We start from the raw sequence: 23,626 nt of genomic DNA, 5'->3' as shown, positions 1-23,626 counted from the left end.
AAGTTGAAAAACTCTGGAAAGGGCTCTTAGACTTGACTTCCTTCCCCTCCCCCACTGCACTGACATCCAGAGGCAACTTAAGCTACCCAGAAAGCTATGCAGCCAAACCTGATTTCTGGAGTCATATTCCCATCTCTATCATTCTGTCTCTCTCACAGTATACACAGCCATGTGCACAATCTATATCAACCAGGAACCTTGTTGCGTTTGCCTCCTTGGAAAGTATCTAGGGATCTGACTGGCTACCATGTACCTTTTTGAAAAATTACCTTTTTTTTTTGTCCTCTTCTAACTCATTCTTGAGGATGTCATGAAAGGGTGGCCATAATCTATTCACTCTGCCCATATAAAATCAATGAATTATACTTGTAATGAATTAGTCCATGTCACAGTGAATTTAACCAGAGGAACAGAAGCCAGTGGTGACTCATAGTTGCTTTCATCCTCCTGACAGCTTTCTGGGAATTTGCCAAAACAGAAGGAGACCTTGGAGCTGTGCCGTGGTCAAGACAGCTAATATTTAAAACCAATTCTTTTAGACATTAGCAGCTGCACAGATTTCACTCCACCCATGCATCTAGCTTAATTAACTATTCCATACTGACAAAATTTCATCAGTGCAAACAGTCGTTGATGGATATGAGTTCACATGTTCTTTAGAGAGATGTGCTAGCATGACCATTCTTAGAAATTGGATTTCTGAAATAAAAGAAATATGTCTTTATAATTTTTTAAATTACCTTCCCAAGAGCTTTACTGATCATCATTCCACCGCTGGCTTCTAAAATGGGATGTTCTCCATGATGCTGTGGATATAGTAGAGCGTCTGTCTTACCCTTGTCATTTGATGTGGGGAAGCAGGCTACCACTGCAGTTTAAATGATTACTCAGCCTTTTGTAGGCTTGGGAATTCTGGGTTTGGGAAAGTGCATGTCCATACCTAATCTTACCCAAAGAGGTCCAGAAAGGATTTGAAAAAGTAATTTCCCAAACTGGGAAGTAAACAGGATTCCCGTCAATGTGATAGATAGGTGTGTCAACCCTACTACAGCTAGAGAGTAGAATATTATTTAATACAGGTAGGCATATTTTTAAAAAAGAATTATATGTTTGGCTAGGGACTATTTCTTCATAAACTTTACAACTTTTAAATTAAAATTTTATAAATTAGAAAAAATTTAAGGCATTTCTTAGATATGATATTTAAAGCATTTCAGATTAAAACATTTATTTTAGCAAATGTATTTTTGTGATAGCTTTTTATGATTTTTAGATTTTGTGTCATACCTAAGAAAGCCTTTATTTCTCTACACACACACACACACACACACACACACACACACACACACACACACAGAGTTTTCTTCTAGTGCTTCACTTCTTTATATTCATAAATATATACACATACATATTTCTTAAGTATTTACTGATCAATCTACCACATTGATAAGCAAAAATCACTCTCATCCTACACTAAATATATATGTGCATGTACGTTATTTGTATTTACTTCTAGACTGTATTTCAGCCTATTTATTCATCTGTGTGCCATCGACCAAGGACCTCATTATATTTATTTCTACCTTTTTATAATTCCATCCAACCCTCACTCATCGCTCTTCTATATTGTATTTTCCCCAGGCTGCTGTTGCTCTCCAGTGTTTCCACATGAATTGGCATCAACTTGTCTAATTCTCAAAAACATCCTCCGGCTATTGTGATTGTAACTATAGTAATTGCACATATCAACTTAAGAAAGATGTGTTTCTGATGATTGTTCCAAAAGCAAGGTGCATGTCTTCCATTGTTTGACCTTCACAATCTATGGCCTTCACTGATCTTTCAAAGGGTTTTTATACAGTCTTGCATATTTGTTGTGTAAGACTAGGCTTTTAGTTATGACATTGCTTTTCTTTCTCTGTCATTTTGAAAAGATATTTTCCTCCTTTATGAAATTTAATGTTATTGAGATTTATATATGTGAAAATTATTAACTTTACATATTAAATATGTGTTTTATATTCTTATTTTCTAGGAAAGACCAATAGCCCCAACACAGCAGCATAAGAGGACATAAGGGAAGAGGAGTTTATATATGTGTTCTGTATGTGTTTGTATGTATATATGTGTGTTCATATATATGTGTGTTTATATATATGTTCTCTATATATGTGTGTGGGTATATATGTATATATATATATATATATATATAAAGAGAGAGAGAGAGAGAGAGAACATTATATATTTTTTCTCTTCCATCTTAAATCTTAAGAGGTTTTTTTTGGCCTTGCTTTGCTTTGTTTTTACTAGGATGAGAAAATTTAGATACTGAACATATTTGACAAGCTAAAAATATAAATAAATTTGAATATATTTTAGATAAAATTATAGACATGTCATCATAAATTAGAGCTCAATTATCAAAACAGCAATACAATGTGTTTAGCCTAGCACTTGTATTTTCCCTTGGGAGGGCATAGCATTCTGGTCTGTTCTTCTGTGCTGTATAGCATGATACAGCCATCCATCCACAACTGGTGTCTTAACATTGACACCCCACATGCATCACTAACAGGCCCTATCATCTTAGGTGAGTTCATTAGCTCCATGGGATTCCTCTTATGTCTAGTGAGGGTCATAACATGCAGCCTACCTCTAACCCATGGCCACTTTCAGAAAGAAGTGTACTTAAAAGCATGTAGCAACCCAGTTATGGCGGTTCACAGCTGTAATCTCAGCACTTGGGAGGCTGAAGTGTGAGGATCAAGAGTTCAAGGTTTGCCTGGGCTACAGAGTGAGACCTTATTTCAGATAACAAAAAGAAAAGGAAAAGTACTATAAAGAGTCGTCTGCCTATAGAGTGTAAAGAATCATCTTAGACTCAAGAGTCACTCTGCAGAGAGGAAGGAACAGAGTTCTCTCCTTGGAGTCCTCAAAGCTCTGAATGTCCCCATTCAGAAAGGGGACAAAGGTGAGGAAAAATAGTTCCCTTCTGTTGTTCAAAGAACAGGTCCAAATAGGCAGTGGGCTGCACCCCTCTGTCGAGAATAGCAAGTAGGCTTTATCTCGAGTGCCAGGGCTCAGGGATTGTGAGTGCCTGCCTAACGTTCATTGTGCTCGTGAGTCTGAGGATGCAGCTGGAGAGGGGACAGAGGTTGCCGCTAGCTATTGATGGCTGAGAAATGGCAGGAAAAAAAAAATGCCAGGCTGCTTTTCTGCCCTCAGCTCCAAGATCGCATGGAGCCACTACTGGCCTTGTGGAGTTTTCTATGTCATTATCTCAACTGGGTCTTGAAACTGGCTGGTTTTAGCCCCACTTGTCACTTTAGTGTCTGACTAGGAATAGAGACTACCCCTTCGGGGAACCCATCAACAGAACATTTCAGTCCCTTCCACAGCCGTCTGTTGTTCTTACAATGCAGGACACGGTGTGCTCGGGGCCTGGGAAAACCAATAGCGTCTATTGAATGCCCACCCCTTACACGCTAGGCCTGTACCAAGCACTCCACAAGTTGCTCTGGTGTTGTTGTGGAATGGCCTTTTTCCCTCTATGATTCAAAAATCAATCAATCAATCAAACAAACAAACAAACAGACAGGTATTATTCTGTCCCTTTTCCCAAAGAGAAAACAAATTTCAGAATACTAGCGTTATACTTAAAAGCCCAGGGTTCACCACAGTGCAATGGTCCACAGAGGTCCAACAGCTCCACCTCAGACTGAGAGGCACTGACTGGCTGTGGTAGTCCCCAATGTCCCAGTTCTCTTACACTAGAGAACTCCCGTAGCTCACCAGGGCCTCCAGTTGGACTGATAGTCATCCTCTCGTCTTTGAATAGAACAGACAGACTGCTACCCCGGAGCAAGCCTCAGGACCTTCACGAAATTGCCTGATGCTTTAAATTCACGTCGCAGGAGTTGTTTTATTTACAGCACTCCAGATCTCAATCTCCTTAGTTACATTCCTCCCAATTAAGCTTATGTACGCTCACAAAGCATCATTACATGATTTAACGATGGAGCATTTTGAATTAATTATATGCCGACATTTTATAACATATTCTAAGCGCCTTGATGAAATTGCCGCTCCTTTTTATAGCCGCACAAATGAGGTTGGCAGTGTTACTGAAGTTCCCTTCCTGAGAATCATTCCCCGCTGAAGGGACGATACACATATTTCCATATGTGTGTTTTGAAGAGTTCATGCTTTAGCTCTCATGTATTTGCTGTTTAACTAGGAAAAGAACCCCACATATGTCTGCCTGGTGAAGCTGTACCCAGTAGCCTGGATAAACTTAAGCACACAGACATTTGTGAATGACTTTCTCTTTGCTAGTTATTGGTGATGGATGGGGTTAAGGGTAGGTCTTCACTCCACATGGCCACAAATACGTTCAAGGAAGTTATTACGGCTCTCAAAAAAAGAATTTATAGTTTAGCTGCAGTTAATTCTACAATGAAGCAAGTGACGAAAATACTCAAGCTTCCCCTGAGGTAGCTAAGGTTACCATGACCTCTTCTGGGGCTCTAAGTGACTCCTGGAAGGATAATTTTAGGTCTGTATTTTATGATTATCCCAAAGTGCTCTTCTCCCTTAAAACGGTGAGGGCGGATTTCCCTACCGTCTTTGCCCTCTCCCCCAGCCCATTTCAGAGTCTCTATCTTAAGCCTCCACTACTCAACCTCCCCACCCTCCCAGCTCCACCTCCAGTTTTCTCCTTCTCCTTCTGACAGCTCAACCATTAGGAGTTGAACTTCCTGAACCCCAGCCCAATGGGAACTCACCTGCCCTACATCCTGTCCTTTCAGGGCTTCTCTCTACCCAAAACTCTCATCAGTAAGTTAATACCAGCTGTATATGAGGAACACCTAGATTGATGTGCTACCTATTAACTGAGTTTTAAACTTAAAAATAAAATCCACTGGTTGCGTGCCAAACAAACACTTGTGGATAAAGAGAAGGACACATGAAGAGGCGACTCGTCCATCTCTCCGTGTGTTTGAAATGCAATTGTGTCAGTTGTCACGACGTGATGGGCACAAGTGTCAAGTCATCCTAGCTGGGGCCCTAAGGGCAGAGTGAAACGGCAATCCCACCCTAGTTTAACTTAGTGAGTGTCGAGTTTATTAGGATTTCTTACAGGAGCATGAGTGAGGGATGAGTTACTAAGGCAGTGGTTCTCAACCTGTGGGCCGTGCTCCTTCTGAGGGTCAAAAAGGATGACATCCTGCATACCAGCTATTTACATTATGATTCTTAACGGTAGCAAAATTACAGTTATGAAGTAGTAATGAAGATAACTTTGTGGCTAGGGGAACTGTATTAAAGGGTCGCAGCATTAGGAAGGCTGAGAACCATTGTACTAGGAGAATGAGTGATTTAAAGGCATCTGCGTCCTAAAAGCCCACAGCATCATGGGCGATGACTCCTGAACATCACATCCTAGGAGCTCCGTGTGACCCTTGAAGGCTCCTACAGAACCTGCAGAAGAGTCCCCTCTTCCCAGCAATTTCCTGCTGCCTGTATGACTTTCAGCCTTGTGAGTCTTGTGAAGACTTGCATCCCAAGTCTTCCGAGTTCACGTCTGCCCTGCAGGAGACAATGTTTCAATTAGGACAGGCATCAGAAGTGACACCGCAAAAGTTCCAGGGGACATTCTTACAGGGGACATTCTCATTAAGAGTACTTTGTTCAATAATGTCTAAAAAGTTATGTTTGTTTGGAGTCTACTTCCTGCAGGTGGCTAAATACCTATATATTTGTAATCTTCCATTTAACTGCGCATCCAAAATATCAAAACAAAAAGATCGTTAGCTGATCTTAAAGCTCCCCAGAGAGAACAGCTGAAATTCTTTGAGTCTTGAATATCAAGACTACACGGTAAGCATTGCACTTACATCCCAGCTCCTCCAGATTCTTGCGGTATAGGCAGCTCTCTGCATTCAAGCATGAATCTTGAGGTCTCAGAGTCATGTGGATGGAACTCAGCAGTTCTCAGCCTGTGGGTCACAATCCCTTTGGGGGTCCAATGACGCTTCCACAGTGGTCACATACCAGATATCCTGTGTATAGCATACTTACATTATGATTCCTAACAGTAGGAAATTACAGTTATGAAGCAGCAAAGAAATAATTTTATGGTTGGGGGGTCACCACAACATGAGGAACTGTATCAAAAGGTCACAGCGTTAGGAAGGTTGAGAGCCACTGTTGTAATCCAAGCTCCTGTTAAGTGAAGATGAGGCTCAGAGTTTGGGGACAAATGCTTAAGGTCTTGAGAAAGACTTGGAGGTGGGATGGTTTCCCAAGGCATCTTGGTACTACTTGGAGAGTTTATGAGTGATGAGTGAAACCTGTTAGAACTGTCTCAGCCCCTTGTTATTCCGGGTCAAGTTGGTGAAAATTCCATATTGCTAGAAATGGAGTTTGAAGACAAAAATGTGAGCTCCTGAAACCCTAACGGTTGAACTCAGCCGCCTATCCCAATAAAGTGAAGAGATAAGCAATGATGAAAAACAAAGCAAAGAGATTTGATCAGTGTGGTCATGTCTAGAAGGACAGATAATGGAGCCCAATGGCCATTCCCGTTTTAGAGTCCTGAGGAGCTCTGATGTGAGCTTTAGTTCTTAATGGAGGAAGAACCAGCATAGGGACATAGACATGCGCAATATTGTCTTGGTCAAAGTATGCTCTGGTTCATCACTGTCTCACTTCTGGTGCTGAGACATGGCCCAAGGAAGTTACTATGACTGCTGTCACTTTAGGAGATCAATCTTGTCCTTATATGACAATGCCTCCTGCTTCAGGGTGCAGCCTCACCTTCATGGACAGTTACCCTCTCAGGATGTGACAAGTCCTGTAAGTCTTCTGCTGTCTTGGGATCCAAATCACTTTCAGGCTTAGGACAATGACCCATCTCTACACTTTCAGCAATGGAGGGGGATGAGACAAGGTAGACACACAAGCATCCCTTGAATGATTAACATGCCTAGGCAGAGTCAAGGCGAGTTAGACAGGAAAAAACAGTAGAGATGGCAGGCTCATCTGTGGGCCATAGTGAGGCATTAGGAGAGATGGCAGGATCGTGTGAGGGCCATAGTGAGACATCAGGAGAGATGCCAGGATTTCATCTGCTTCCACCTGTGGACCAAAGTGAAACATCAGTGATCTTTAGACAAACAGTTTCCAAGTGCCTGATGAGTTAGAATAGCAACAACTTCACTGGGCTGATGTGAGAAATGACCGTGCAACTGTGTGATTCACGAGAGCAGCATCTGGCACATAATGAGTGCTTGGCACACCCTAGTGTTGACCCTTCACTTAGACCTGGCCTCAAATTCAAAGTCAGTCTTATGTCTAACCAAGTGAATATCACTACTGATACAGTCTTACAGGTAACAGAAAATTCTCCTCCATCCCAAATAATCCAAAAAGTCGGGAATGATTCTCTGATTAGTCCCAACAGATCCTTACCTGGTCCCCCACCCCCACACACCCCACACACTTTATTTATACGTCTCTGATTTATAGCATGATGGTGCACAGCTCTCAGAAAACTACAGTAGAATTACCGCTACCCCAAAGCATGTATGAATGGGCCTATTTTTTCCTTCCACCTAATATGTGGAGGGTTAGGGTTAAGATTAGGGCTAGGGTTATGGTTATGGTTATGGTTATGGTTATGGTTATGGTTAGGATTAGGGTTAGGAACTCATAATGTCAAAGGTTTCATCCCTCCTTGTCACTACTTTTTCCTCAGCCGACTATTCAGAACAGCATTGGGTATTCAGTAAATATTCATTGAAACAAGTCTTTCACAGTGTATGGATTGTAGTTATACATATTGAAGATGTACAGCTTGGGACTTTGGAATACATATACATAAAGAGCTAGTTAGCACAGCCAAGTAGTTTGCATAGGTGTCCGCTTGTGAGGTGAGAACATGGACAGCAAACTCTCTTAGTAAACATCAGTAACAGCACTGTGGCTAGCACGGAATGCCGCCCACTGAACTTAGGCATTCTGATTAAGTGAAGCTTTGTAGCCTCCACCAGGCATCTTCCCACACCCTTTGACCTCCCCCCATTTACCTCTAATTCACCCTCCTCTTCTGTGAAATTCTTAAAAGTCACCATTTGAAACTGACTTTCTAAAGTTCCACATGCATAAACTATTGTGCAGCATTTTGCTTTTTAAGTGGTGCTTGTTTCGCTGAGTGTGATGTTTTCCATTTTCATCCAGGTTGTGACAAATGACAGGCTATTCTGTTTGTCGTTTGTTTGTTTTTGAGATAGGGTCTCAATATGTAGCCCCGGTTGGGCTGAAACTTGCCCTGTAGGCTGGCTGCCAATTCACAGAAAACCTCCTGCCTCTGCCTCCATAGCACTGGGATTAAAGCCATTTGCCACCCTACCTGGCTATTATTATTTTTAGAGGCTGATATATAAATCACAATTTCTATATCCATTGCTCTGTATAAGGACATTTAGATTTCTTTCACATGCTGGCTGTGGCAAATAATGCTGCAATGACCAGGTTGTTTAGATAGCTCCCAGATAGGATTTTAGTTCCCTTACAGCCCAGGAGTGGGATTACTGGATCCCATGGTAGTCCTGTTTTTAACTTTGATTTTTTCTTTTATATTTAAATTTTATTTTGTGTGGGGATGGGGGAAGGTATGTGCATGTCACAATGCATGTGTGAAGGTCAAGGACAACTTTTGGGGAGTCTGGTTTTTGCCTTCCAAGAATCTCTGTATTGTTTTCCATAATGACTAATTTGACACTTCCAACACTACCCTCTAAAGGTTGTTGTAGTCATTATCCTGGTATTTCCTGGTTGGCTTCGATTTCTCTTACCCCTGGTGATGTTGGGCATCTTTTTGTGTAACTGTTGGCCAAGACATGAAATCCCAGAATTCCTAGGAGAAGACACGAAGAACTAGCTTCTGATTGTTTGCTTATTTGTGTATTTGGTTCTTAGTCAGGGCCTCATGTTCCCTAGGCTGACCTATAGCTTTCTAAATGGCCAAAGATTTTGAGCTGCTGACTCTTGTGCCTCTAACTCCTAAATGCTGAGATTATTGACACGGACCACCATACCGGTCCAGGCACAAACTTGACAATGGTCTTGGCAGTGAATTTTTTATATGACACCAAAAACAAGCAATAGAGGCAAATGTTTTAAATTAAGTAGAACTATTCAAAATGGAAGAATTCTGCACCACAAAGGAAATACACTGAAACACAGCTGCTATGATGGGACTCTATGAAACAGTTATCTGAAAAGTTGGTGAAAATACATACAGCTCATTCAACTCAACGGCAAAAAGAAACTTTAAAAAAAATTTGGGCAAAGGACTTGAATAGTTTTGTTTCTCCTAAATGCATGTCTTTTTAAATTTTCATAATCTTGTTCACCTTCTCTTAATGCCTTGCAATACAAATTCGTGTAACAAGCACATATTTGATCCCTGACACTTTATGTGGATTACTAATCTTCTAAATTTCTGAGTTTCTCTCCTTGATAAATGGTAATGGGGCTCCTGTTGGGTCCGGATATTGGTGTCCCTTTATGCATCACCTGATTTTAATAAGCATTCTGCAAAGTCAGTTTGTTTAGAGGTAGTCTGTAGCTGGAGTTTTCCTGCCTGGCCAGAAGTCAGGGCAAATCTCTCTCACCTGCCAGTCCCACAGCCGTCAGACCCAACCAAGTAAACACAGAGACTTGTATTGGTTTCAAACTGTATGGCCATGGCAGGCTTCTTGCTAACTGTTCTTTCAGCTTAAATTAATCCATTTTTATAAATCTATACCTTGCCACATGGCTCGTGGCTTACCGGCATCTTCACATGCTGTTTGTCATCGTGGCGGCTGGCAGTGTCTCTCTGACTCAGCCTTCCACTTCCCAGCTTTATTCTCCTCCTTGTCCCGCCTACACTTCCTGCCTAGCCAATGGCCAATCAGTGTTTTATTGACTAATTAGCAACACACTTGACAAAAAGACCATCCCACAGCAGTAGTCCCCAGCCCCAATATCTAACCACCCAACATTCAGTCAAATTTGTCATCTCCTAATGTGTTACCTTCTTAGTCACTGTGACAAATATCTCAGAGGAACAGGAAGAGGAATTTCAGTTCATGGTTTCTGTCTAGGAACATGACCCCACTGTTCCTAGCCTGTGGTGAGGCTGGCCATCATGACTGCACCCACTGTTCCCAGCATGAATTGAGGCCAGGAATTACGGCTAGAAGGTGTGGTGAAAATGAACTCCTGACAGCCAGGGAAGCAAGGGAAAGAGATAAAGGAGATGGAACAAGGTGTATCTTTCTAGGGAGGCTCACTATTGACTTACATAGTCCAGCTAGGCTCTCCCTCCTTCCTACCATCTCAAAGTGATGCTATTCAACTATCCATCCATTGTGGATTACTTGTTTGATGAAGTCAGAGTCCTGATGATCCATTTACTTCCCCCAAGCTGCTCTCTGGATACCATATTCATTGGGAAGCAAGCCTTTGGTGACCATGTCATGTTCAAATCAGGACACCCTGCATCCCAAAGTGATACCTGATCACCCTGCCTCAGACACTAGTAGATCTTCTACCCAGAACGCCCACTCACCCTCATGTTTACTCATCAGTTTTCTACCCATTGACCTATACTTTGCTCCTGCATTCACACATTAAGCCTGGCCTGTACTGGGGTCTCTTTTCTTCTGCGGTAGTCTTGATTAAAATCTTTACCATTCACTACCAGACTTGTGTGTGTGTGTGTGTATGTGTGTGTGTGTGTGTGCTGTTCTGAGACTTAGGGTTAGAGACAGTAAATGTAGTTGGGATTGCTGGACTACAGCATCATCTCCATCTCTAATTTCCCTCCCCCACCATTATGATTCTACATTTAAATTATGTTTTCCAGAATTGCCTTCTGAAAATACCCATCTTGGGTATGAAAAATGTTAGTAAGACACAGGATAAGAAATTGCTTAGGATATATTTTTAGTTGTTGTTTATCCAGAATTTATGTAATTCTAGTGCTAGATTATATTTTTTGTTTTATTTATTTGGAGTTTTTGAGACAAGATAGGTCTTGCAGGCAGCCTAGGCTGACCTCAAACTTTCTATCCTCCTGCTCTGCTTCCCAAAAGCTGGAGTAACAATTTTGTATCGCCTAGGTTGGTGGGCAATGTTTTAGACCACTGTTGGTCTTTTACTGTTTAATGCCTGCGAACTAGTAAACAGGGTTGAGGAGGGGCAGAGTTTGTAGGTCTGAACAGTGCCTGAGATGAGAAATTTTAAAGTAGGTTAAATTGCTTAAGAAACTGATGAAATCTTGTGGAATTTTTCCCAAGGCTATCCCACCTTGTGATAATTCCATGTCAACCCCCCGCCCCCCGCCGCCCCTTCCATGATGCTGAAATGTTTTTCCTTTTCAAATTCAGCATCTCCAAATATCACATAGCTTATGGGAGTGGCATTTTGACAGTCTCTACTGTAGGTAAGAAAGATGTTAGTGAGGTGCAGGTTAAGAAATTGCTATAGATTTCCTATTGTTCTTGTTTACACGGAATCATTTCTTCCTGCAAGCTTGCACTAGTTAGAGGCGAGGAAAGAACACTGGTTGATTGAATTTGAATATTACTAAAGAGTCTTAGCACTCAGCTGTTCTCCACAGGACAGACCACAATTGGCATGTCACTCTGATCACAACAGATAGGCAAATGTGTTTCATAAAGGACAGCACAAGAGTAGCAAGGCTCGAATTGGCTCTATGCATAGGTAGGCTGGAAGACTGGTTCCCTATTCTGATTTGAGGGGTATAGATTGCTTGCTTCAAAATGTCTGTCTTAAATCCTAGTTTGAGATTCTCCTGTTACTGTCATCTCCCTTCCAGGCAGAGATTGTCTCCTGAAGTCTCCCTAGTTGGAGAAGGCAGGAGGGCACATTTAGCTTGGAGTAGCTAGCTGTTGCCATAGCAACCAGAAGCAAGGCCCTGGGGGGATGAAACATTTGGCAGGCATGTTTGTAGCAGGAGGGAAAGAGACAAGGAAAGAGGTTACATGAGGTGGCACCGTAATTGGTAGCCCTGGGCAGCCATGGCACAGTCACCTATAAGACAAAACGTTATTTCTCATTTTAGTCAGGCACCATCTTGGGTTTCTCCATCATAAAGCTAGCCATTGTGTTCCTTGAATTGCTTGGCTCTCTGCTCTTCAACAACAGTGTGGGCTTCTAAACTTCTAGACCATGTCATCCTGTAGTCTATTCACAAGATAAATATAGTTCTCCCGAGCAACAACAAAGCAATTAGCCACTACCCCCCAGCCTTGGCTACAGGACACAAAGACAATTGGCCAGATACCAGCGTCTTCCTTACTGTGTTCCCAGATATTCATCTGGGACAGCGGATTGTAGGAGGGAGTAGATTGCAGTTCACACACAAAAGATTAAATTTTCAGGAAGTCATCCTTCAAATGAAGGCTTTCAGTGTAGGAAAAAAAATCTTCGAATTGTAACAGAGCAGGAAGAAACCTTAAAGGTCTTTTAATTCCACACCCTCTTTTTACAGAGGAGCATACCAAAAGCCAGAGAGGTTAATCATGTCCCCTGGCCACCTAATTACTCTGTCATGTCTAATGATTGCTGTGGAAGAATCTGAGAATTCCCAGTGCTTCCCAATTGTATGCATTGAAAAGCCAGTTTGCGTATCAACAGGAAATGTTAGCGTAGAGGCTGACAATGTCCAATGGGTTCCTGTGGAGAGTAAGAGCCGCAACTTGCTGGATCCTTACAGTGTGCCTGCCAGTCATCCACTAAAGGCACCCAAGTCTCATTAACTAATTCCCCAAACAGTCCCATGTGGTTAACATTTGAGCACCAGTGTACAGACAGAACATGGACCTTGAAAGAAGCTCAGTAACTTCTTCATGGCCAAACAAGCCAAAAACAGACTTAAGATCTGACTCGGCCTTTGCTTCTTCCCACAGCACTAAAAACCCTCTCTCCTGGCTCTTTCCATGTCTCCATTTTCTGGAAGAAAACCAAGTACAGCAGCACTTGGACTCCTAAGCTCAGTGTGACAAGCTATAGCTGTCTCCTAAGAAAGCCACCTAATCCAGACAGCTAGCCATATTCCTTAGGGATCCATTTATGAACAATGACCTTTCTCTAGTAATAAATGTAAAACATACCCTTTAGACACAATTTTAAAACTTAAACCAAAGATAAAAGAGAAAATTAAATTCTTCCTACTAATCATACCAAGGATCTATATCTAAGAAAATTTATTTTGTCTTCTATCTCCAAGATTGTATTTCTTGTAAAAATTAGTGATACCCTATAGCATTTTTCCTATGCACATCCTTTCCCTTGGGGGAAACTCATATAGTAATAAACCCCCACCAAAAACTTCCTCTTTAAGTCATCCACACATCTCTGAGTTCTATATCTCAGACAGCTCTCTTGCAAGCTACTCTCTTGGGTGGAGCAACCCATTGGGAGTGTTACAGGAAGCCCCACCCTGGTCTCATGGAACCCTTAGACAAATTCTTTGGAAAGGGTGTTCAATGCACTCCCCTTTAGCTCCCAAATATATAGATGTTTTAGTCCATATGCCCAACTGAAGTCATTTTTTCCCTCTTGATGTCATAGATGAAGGGCTGATATTGAAATGGTTTTCATGGTAACTTAGCTGATACATAGGAAAGTCAACAGAGGGTATTTAAGATCATCAGTGCTGAAGGTGTGTCTCAGCAGGACAGCACTAATCTGCATGCTGGAGGTCTTGGATTTGATTTCAACACTACAAAATTAGAAAGTGAACTTAAGAATAGATAAATACAGGCAGGCAAGATGGGTTGGAGGGTAAAGACACTTGCTGCCAAGCCTAAGGGACCTGAGTTTGATCCCAAGGATAGAAGGAGAGAACCAACTCCCACGAGCTGTCTCTCTGATCTCCTAGTGTGCTCTCCCCATAAATAAGTGAATGAATGAATGAATGAGTGAATGAATGAATGAAGTTTTTAATGTTTTCAAAAGAATAAATACAGTTGTAAAACTTAGGATACTCTATTGTGGCAAGCTCATCTTGTAAGGGCAAGAGTTCAGGAAGTCCCCATCCTAAAGATTCTTTCTGCCCAGGACAGCGAGCGTCCTAGGATGCTGAGCTAACAATCTCATGTGTAGAGCTTTGGATTGACTTCCTTGTACCTGTGATTCCTTTGCCCTGGATAAAATTTACCCTGAGGAAAACCCTGCTGAGGTCATGGAAATGTGTACCTAAGGCACATTCCAAGTACCGTGTGACACCCATTTCCGAAGAACGGGTTTCCATGGGAATGAAACTACGTGGACAGCCAGTGCTTCAGAAGTAAGCCAGGGCATAGTTCTCAGTTTCCATGGACCTAGTGACATAAGGCTTCATACAGGTAAGCTCTTACCACTCTGCTGGTGAGAAGTCTAGAGAGACAGCATTTTGCTGGAAGCTCTAACGGAGAACTTGTTCTTATTTTCCCAGCTTCTAGAAGTTTCCTGCAGGTGTCACTTTGTGGCCTCAGGTTTCTATGACCTCTGCCTGCATGACCACACTACCTTCACTCACGGTGACCTTTCTGCCTCCCCCGTGATGACCCTGAGCTCAGTCAGCCTCTACGGTATCTTTTCACCATCTGAAGAATACGTGTCAAGTTTCCCAGTCACTTTTGCCACGTCTGGGGACCATAGATGAGAATGTGGATGTGTTTGGGGTGATGTTATCCAATCTATTGTAGGCTCTAAAGACACACTCGGTAGAGTTGGGGCTATTTGCAGCGGAGTTTGACTTGTCCCCTTATTCTCTTCTGCCTCTTTTCTACACCGCCTCTCCCGGTTCTTTATCTGGCTTCCAAGCCTGAGTCATCTTTTCTGGGCTCGTCTTTCCTCCCACAGGCACTGAGACGTTGGTAGCAGGACTCTGCTCCCAGCCACTCTCCCTTGTTCATTCCACCACAGCTGTCACGGCTGCCTGGGGACCCACTGGGAAGCTGGAGTCCTGCTTGTGCAGCTGCTTGCGGCAGGTTCTTGAGAGGAGACTTAGTCACTGAGACTTTTATTTGAGCCATAGAATTGCAAATTTTTGATTGCCTAATTTAGGGAGGGTGAGCCTAAAAATAAAGGTCTGCTCTTTCTGGCATGAGTTTTTGAAGGCATTTTGGTAACGGAAGCAAGTCTGGGACAGGGTGTGGGGTTGTGGGCATTTCTCTGCCACTTGAATCATGAACTTGACCAATTCCATGGGACCTAGAACATGGATAATTGCTGCCTGCTTGCTGTTCCTTTCGGCTAAAACCTTCCCAGAAGCTCCATTTAACAGGATCGGAATCCGATGGAGACACGACTGCTGGTGAAAAATGTATCGATGTAACTAAATGGGAGAAGCAAAGAGAAATGAAACATGGTGACTGTAGACGTTCGGCTTTACCCTTCCACAGTCAAGACAGAGACCACTCTTCAGTCAAGCACGGCTCCCCTCCATGCCAGCCTTGAAGGCTTTGTTGAGAATCCTTGCCAGACACAACCACTCCACCAGCAGTGGCCCAAATGCTGCTGTCCTTTGTGTCCCCACAAGACAGGCGTTGGCTCCCTGTTTCTCTACAGTCTGTCGGGTAAGGGTGGTTCTTCCTACTGCAGTCCAGCGCAAAGAGGATGACATTGCAGTTTCTGCAGCTGGCAGAATGCTCAAAGAAATGGAATCCTCTTCCTCCTCCCTCTTATCCATTGGTTTGGGGACGCTGTTGTTAGCCACCTCCAGCTCCTCCCTTGAGTAATGGGTTTGTTTCCTTTCTCCTCGGTGAAACCTGTGTGCTTTGAATTCCTGCATGAAATATATAGCCCAAGTCCCCAGGTTTGACTTTTTAATTAATTATTCTTCCTTAATTATGTATCTCTGCCTAGTTCCTCAAGAAAGAATGCAACTAGGTCCTCCCCAGCTCCCTCCCTAGAGAAGACGTGACAGTATTGTCAAACTCTTCAAAGGCAAGGAGGCATAAGAAACAGACTCATCCATTCCTGTTTCTCTGTTACCTCATAGTTTCTGCTTGCAGCAAGCAAGCAGCCTCAGAGGTTAGCAGACACCCTACTGTTTTGACAGGCACTCCTCCATTAAGGCTTCTGATTGCCTGGCCTAATTGCGGGTGTGTGTGTGTGTGTGTGTGTGTGTGTGTGTGTGTGTGTGTGTGTGTACTCCTGCTCCACAAACATGGCTTCTCCACCTCTCCCTCTTTATACCAATGCTGTAAGCAAGGAAAGAACACTGAACTCAAACAGCTCAGTGACAGCCAGCCTGGATGACACGGGAGGGGAAGAGAGCAGGGCGTGTGCTGCTGTGCATTGGCTCTTTATTCAAAGAAAATGATCCCTTGTGGCTGGTTCCCCCATACCTTAGCTGGGACCCAGGGAGAGTGCTCGCTTTGGCTCACTTTGGCACCCAGCCATCTGGAGCCTGCAAAATCCTGGGAGAGGACTGGCGAGTCAAAAGGGCAGACCTCGTTAGTCTCTCCATCACTCCACTGCCCTTCTCAGGCCACTCACTAACCCAGCTGCTGGCTCAGCACTAAAGCACGCTCGTCCTGCGTTGTGTCCCAGCGGCCGCCTTACAAGAGGGCTTTTCAGCATAGAGACGAGCCAACAGACCGCCTTCCTGTGCTGGAATGCCCACCTGAGTGTTTCCTCTGCAGTCCTAGGTGCAGCACCCGGTAGTGATCACCCCCACATGCCCAAGAGCTTGAGCTGCCTGCAGCAAGGCACTGGAGCTTTGCCAATGCTTGCGCCCTGGTGGAGCCGAGACAGAGAGCAAGCAGCCTGCAGTCTCTGAGCCTGGAGCTCCCGGGGAGCAGAACTTTGAACCTCCTCCGGCAGGGAGATTAAATGGATGCTGAGAAGCAGCACAGAGGTGGTAAAGGGATCTGTGACTCCGCAGAGCTTAAAGGCCCCACCCCTGCTGGTGACATAATCACTAGGTCGCTTGCACCTTAAGGCCTCACTCTCATTTAGAGAAGCCAGGGTATAGTCCTTTGCTTTCGAAGTTCATTTTTTTATTGGTTTGAGAACATGCTTTAAAATAGAGAGGCGGACGAGACTATACACACTGCAAGGTTGATCTCAGCCTGGAGATGTGAAGGAAGCGAAGATGAACTCACTATTAGTCCTTTGTCTCCTTCTGAGTCCCCGAGGGTCTCTTCCCACTTCTGTGGCCTGTAACCATCACTTCCTCCTGGTTGACTTGTATGTGTCTGTCTATAAGTAGATGGTACGTAGACTATTCCTAATTGGAGCTCATGCCTTTCATGATTGCTATCATTCTTCACTTCCACAATATTTTCCCTTCTCACAATATACTGGCTTAAAGATTCTACATGAATCTCTAGAGAGCTGGTTCACTTATTTTTGAATTACCATCTGTCTTAGTGGGATGCCGGCTACCTTTACCATCATTGGGACATGGTTAAAATGCATTGCCCAGACCCTGTTGTCAGAGTCTCCTCTCTCAGATCTAATGTTGGTGTGGTGGGTAATACTGTCAACTTGACAGGATTCAGAATCACCTTGGAGACATGCCTCCGGTGGATCATCTAGATTAGGCTAGCTGAAGTGGGAAAATCCCACCCTGAACCCGCTGGGCAGCACCCATCGGTAGGCTGAGCTTTCGGACTGAGTCAAAAGAGAAAGCGTCTGAACATAAACATTCATCCTTCTGTTTCCCCACTGGGAATGCAATGTGACCAGCCACCTCGAAGGCTGCTGCCGTGACTTCCTCACAATAATGAACTACACCCTAGAACCATGAGTCAAACTTCTTCTCCTTTAAGTTGCCTTTGTCAGGGTATTTTGTCACAGCACCAGGAAAAACAGCTAAGTCTGCTGGGTGAACATCCCTTGTTGGCAACTTCCTCAATGGCATCAGTACTCAATTGAAATTCTATGAGTCAGAGTGGAGAACCACCACTGCCCATCGACTTCTCGGTGGATCAGAAGCAATTTTACATCTTTTTCCAGAATCACACCAGCCAGTGAATCAGCCAGACGACTCCCTGGAATCTGCTCCTAGCTGGGTGTGCAGAACGGTGAGAATAGCCTTCCCTTTATCGGAGTGTATTACAAAACAGACACTCCCAAGGATAGAGATCAGGCACCACATAACCTTGGCGGTATTTTATAGCCCTGTTATTTCTCTCTTCCCCCTTCTTTGTGCTAGCCAGAGAAGAAATGATCCGGACTGACCCAAAAGGTAGAGTCAAGCCATCTGCCCTTCTTCAATACATCCAACCAATGTTTACAGAGTGCATACATGTTGCTGCTGTGCCGGGTGGTAGGGATCCAAGAGGCCCATCCATCACAGACCTCCTCCTCCAGGGTGGGGTGTGTAGGCCATTTAAGTAGACAGATGTCCTTCTGTAGGGGAAACATCAGATACTCTGCAGAACAGAGGCTGCAGTGAGAAAGGAAGAAAGCCTCGGTCTCAGACATAGTGGGCTAGAATTCGGTGTTGTGTCTCTGCTGGACTCTCTTATTCCAGAAGCAAGTTCACTCCCTGCAAACACAGTTTCCTGTTCTGCATCTCCTCCCATCCAGCTGTGTGTCCAACCCAGATTCCTGCCTTGTATAGCTGCCTTCTGCTACCTGTAAGTAGCCTACTTGCCTGAGCCTCAGACGCTGCATGGACTGCTCAGATGTGGTCTAGTGATCACTTAGTCACAGAATGATGCTGGAAGTCTTGCCCTGCTTGCTTTAAGCCCATTGACTGAAACTCCCTCAGAGAAACCTGCTTGGATAATGCCTGAGACCCAATAAAGACATTGGTGGCTCTACCTTTCTTACTCTGACCTCCATGTGTGGCGTCCACGTGTGACCCCAGGATGTGGTAACAAATTATTCATTCCCATCTTAGTCATTGGAAGGACCCTCCCTCATGAAGATCCTAAGTTGAAACAGTCAGTGTGATTGTCAGGGCCGCTGCCTAGAGTAGCTGTTCTCAGATGTGAATGCACATGGGACCAGCTGCAGGATGTCTTAAAAGAAACCCGGTGGACCCAGAGTATTTGACTCAATAGGTGCGGCCTGAGACTCTGCATTTCTAACAAGTCCCCGGATGGGAACCACCAATGGCACTAGCCTGGACAAAGAACCAAGGTCTCGGAGGAGCTGAAGCCTCCTGGTTTGCCCCTCAGAGCTAGGGCTGCAGAGCGGTGGCATCACTTGAGCCTCGCCCCGAAGTTTGTTAGAGATGCAGAAGCTGCCTCAAGGGCACCAGACCACATCTGGGCACATCAACAGCGGCAAAACACCCTCTTAAACCACGGGCACTGGGACTCACTGCACATTAGGGTCGCAGGAGAAAGGGTTAAAAATTCATTGTGTTTGGATTCTCTTCCCAAAGACTCTTGTTGAAATGGAACAGGAGGTAGAAAGCAACTCTAGGTGGTTCTGTGTGTAGCACATTTGGGGAGTGACTGACCTAAGGTGCAGCCTGCACAGGAGTTGGGACCGCAAAGGAAGGCAGGGTGAGAGTCACGGGAACCAGGATGTATCAAAGCACGGCGGCAAGAGGAGCGAAGTGGGTTCATTGAACACATGGAAAGGAACTCAGTCAGCAGGGAGCACAGGGTTAGGAGGAAAATTTGTTTGGGGCCTGGGAGATTATAAGAGCTGGTTGTGGAAGACTGTAGAGTCTTGGAGCTTTGGGTCTTCTGTTATAGTTGAGTGTAGTATTTTGCATTTAGAAATTTGTTGGCCACACAGCTGCCTGCTCAGGGATATGGGGACAGTATTCCTGGGGGTTGCTTTTAAAAGAACATATATTGCCTATTTAAGGGAAAACCGCTCCTTTCAGAGAAGACTGCTTCTTAAACTGAAGATGAAAGCAGAGGGTTGGTGCAGAAAACGAAGAAGCAGAGTGATCAAGGCCGACAGATGACGCTGATCACTCAAATGTGCCACTTTGGCGTGATGGTTACTTTGAGCTGAAATCAGCTGAGAAAGAGATGCAGGCAAAGCTCTCTGTCTAAAATTGGGGCACACATTTGGAAAGATGCCTACCTTCCATTCTCTACCAGGAATAAGTTAATCAGTGAAGACAACTCCAGACCCTTTGAGCTCACACATAGATGGACCTACAGGGATTTGCATACCAAACTTTACCAAAACCCCATCAAAACAAAGCAAAAAACTCTCCCCACTGCTTTCCTGACCCATTTGCCACTTGATAAGTTGCTGTCCCTGGAGATTGAGAGTCCTTCTCTTCATCCTGACCCTTACACGTGAACTGTCCTGTGTGTGATGGTATGTCACATCCGTTCTAGCAGGATTAAATGGATTACTAGCACTCCCATGGGTATCTGCAAAGCTCGTGTTAGTAAACTTCGGTTTGTTTGTTTGTTTTCTTATTAATTTGTCATGTGTTTCATCCACAGAGCCTCTGCAGGACACTCCAAGAGGGCTGAAGCATAAATGTTTTTCCTTTCTCTACCGTGCCGACCCAGTCTATAAGCCTTGGTTTTAGCACTTGGACGTCTATTGTGTGGGCTGAATACTATTTACTGAGCACAGAAAGCTAAGGCCCAGTGCTGTGGGAGCAGAACCCAGATCCTCAAAATAGCTGAAAGTGGAAGCTTGCACAGGCAAATGATTCCCCCCTCCCCATCCCGACCCCAAAAGAGCATGAGCATGAATCTGCTTGAAGATATGACAGTGCTGCTAACTGAGAGGATCCCGGGCCATCCAACTCCACTTAAGGCCACAGCTTAGCGTCAAATGGCCTCATTCAGCCTGCAGCTGCAGGAATCCTGAGGCCATGCCAGGAGCCCCAGGAATGCAAACAGGGCTCAGTCTGGGCCTCTGACACCCTGTCAGCTCTGAGAAAGAACAAGTAGGCATTTGTTTGGGGGGAAGGCCCACAATGATACCACAGGAGAGGGAACTGAATGCAAGAAGGGAGCCGGGCCAAGGTCAAAAGGCTGGTGTAGTCTCTGCCACCCCAGCCTGTGTGACCTCACTTGCTCTCTGGCTATAGTGGCAGCCTGGCGGCAGAAGCAGAGTCCTGAGCATGGGGTGGCAGCTCTTGAAGAACGGAGTTAGAGTTCTGTAAACCCCCAGGTGAGGACTGTTACCCATCTCTCCAGGTAAAGGAAAAACAAGGCCTTTGCCAGGAAAGAAGAGGGTAAAACCATTTGGGGAGGATTTCTCCTCTTCATCTAGACCCAAAAGGGAGGTCATGTAAAAAGAGCCCAGGTATTGGTGTTCCCTCGAGCAGAAAAATATCAAAGCCTTTATAAGTCTTCATTAATCCAATTCTCCCATGAATTCTGATGGCGATGTTTTGCTCTTGACCTTTGCATATGCTGCATGCCATTGAAGGTGACACCATGGCTGCTTGTGATGGTTACGGTCCCTTATCAACCCTCCACTGCACTCCAGATAAAAACAGAGTGATCTAGTCTGCGCATGTAGAGAATTATTCAACCTCGGCACTGTCGACATTTGGGGCCACTCAGTTTTTGGTGGGCAGCAGTCCTCTATATTATAGTAGAGGCCATATTTGGCCTCTGCCAAGAAAAGTCCTGTTTAGCAGTTCTCCCACACGGGGAGCTGAAGATACCTGCAGGCGTGGCCACATATCCCCTACTGTTAGAATTATTCTCAAACCAGAACTGGCTCAGAGGAAAAACAGTTTCCATATAAAATCCTTGAACAGGTTCCGTATAAAACCTTGAATCCAAGATGACTGGCAGTCTGTTACTTGAAATCGTTTCTGACAGGAAAGCAGTCCCCGATGACCATCAGTCAGACTTTCACCTTCAACATGATGTGGAAGTCCCAACAAGGCTTAACTAGAAGGTGCATGCGCAGTGGGGCCAACTGTCAGATCTGAGCCACTTTTCTTAAATTGCCTTGGATGTTTTTTCTTTTAGATTTACTTATTTTATGTGTGTGTGTTGCCTGCATGTATGTATGTGCTCCACATGCACACAATGTCTACAGAAGTCAGAGAGGGTTTCGGGTGCCCTGGGACTGGAATTACGCTAGTTGTGACTCATCATAGGGCACTGGAAACTGAACCCAGATCCTCTTACAATGTAGCAAGCGCTCTTAGCTGCTGAGCCGTCTCTCCAGTCTCAGAAGTTATAATTTTGTTAAACAGGATTTTCTCAGTTAATAGGACCAGACAGGTAGTAAAATGTAACAAAGGATCCTATATTTAATCTGGGATTTTTATTTTATTTTGTTTTTATTTTAGAGAAAGGTGTGAAAGATCCTTGAGGAACAACTTGGATGTGAACTATATGTCAGGCAAGATGATTGCCTCAAGGTAGCCAAAGAAACATGTTCAGGGATGCTTAGAAAAAACAGGCTCTAGACGGTGGACAGGAGGAACAGCCTGAGTAGGGTTTACCTCATGTAGCACTGATGGACGGGAACAAAAGGAAGTGCTGATGTGTCTTCTAACATGACGAACCTCAACAATATCATGAAGGGAAACACAGGCGGAGAGATCGAAAACAGTCAACATTTAACACTGAGTCCCTCCTGGGTGTTTTTAGAAATGCTTCTGTGGGTCTGAAAATGTTTACCATACAAAGTAGAGGTAAGAAAGCTAAGCTAATAATAATAACAATAGTAAAATCTTTGCTTATGCATCATGCCCTCCATAAGAGGAGTGGGAAGCGGAAATCAACACCTCTCTCCATTCTCCCTTGTTTGCTGTGTAAGAAGGCCTGACTCCTCTACAGATCTTATTTTAAAATGTGATTAACTATTCAACTCTTGCTTTTGATAGAGGAAGCCTTTGAATGGGTGTCCAGTGAGCCACGAGACAGCAGCTTTCTAAGCCACTAGTTGATCTCAGCCAGCTCATCTTACGTTAGTGGACACACACAATACCTCCACTTACCTAAAATGTGATTTTTTTTTTAATTTCCTAGAAATACGGAACTGGCAGCTCAGATGATTTGCCATGGAATAAGCACTGGATCCAATTTGTTGGTAAAGACTATCCCATGAAAACTGGGTTTGGAAGGTGACAAACAGGATAAGTGGAACAGGTTCTTGCTGTAAATGTCACAGGTGAGACGAGGCCAGTGTGTGTGTGTGTGTGTGTGTGTGTGTGTGTGTGTGTGTGTGTGTAAGCATATGGGTTGTACCATCTGCCAGGATGTCATGAGAAAGCAAAGATATGAATTCCAAGAGTAAAGGTACAAAAAGGAAAAGCTATGCCAGGTGAAAACAGGAAAGGCATTGGAGGATCGGGCTCAGGATCTCAGCCCAGACAGCAGGAAACAGTAAGGCACCTGGCAGGTTCAAGAAGAAAAAAAAAAGCCAGAAAACAAGATGAAGTTTCAGTGAATCAGCAACATAGTCGATGAGGTTGCAGAAAAGTTCAGGAACACTAGACAAATAACTTCTGGAAAATACTGTAAGAACAATACTGGTGTAGGGAGTGGTGCACGCCTTCAACACCAGCATTTGGGATGTCTCTATAAATTGGGGGCCAACTTGCTTTACATAGTGAGTTTCAGGCCATCCAGGGTAAATGATGAGAACTTGTCTCAAAATAAGAAAGAAGGAAGTACAGAAGGAAGGGAGGGAGGGAGGGAGG

The 23,626-nt window shown here is 44.1% G+C and overlaps 1 long non-coding RNA gene across 17 annotated transcripts in view; it reads left to right on the top strand.

The window, feature by feature from the left end:
- Positions 1–23,626, top strand: part of LOC128114605 (uncharacterized) — a 287,065-nt gene that overhangs the window by 142,548 nt on the left and 120,891 nt on the right. For 16 of the 17 annotated variants that reach the window (XR_008219822.1, XR_008219827.1, XR_008219828.1 and 13 more), the window contains one exon: positions 1,642–23,094. This is a non-coding gene — a long non-coding RNA (uncharacterized LOC128114605). The remainder of the gene's footprint in view (positions 1–1,641; positions 23,095–23,626) is intronic. The other variant, XR_008219815.1, reaches the window with a different exon arrangement.

Source organism: Peromyscus californicus, unplaced genomic scaffold (assembly GCF_007827085.1).
Source record: "Peromyscus californicus insignis strain IS unplaced genomic scaffold, ASM782708v3 Scaffold_19__1_contigs__length_69161282, whole genome shotgun sequence".
Taxonomy (NCBI): domain Eukaryota; kingdom Metazoa; phylum Chordata; class Mammalia; order Rodentia; family Cricetidae; genus Peromyscus; species Peromyscus californicus.
The sequence above is the reverse complement of the archived record's forward strand: the minus strand, read 5'-3'. Positions and strand labels throughout refer to the sequence as shown.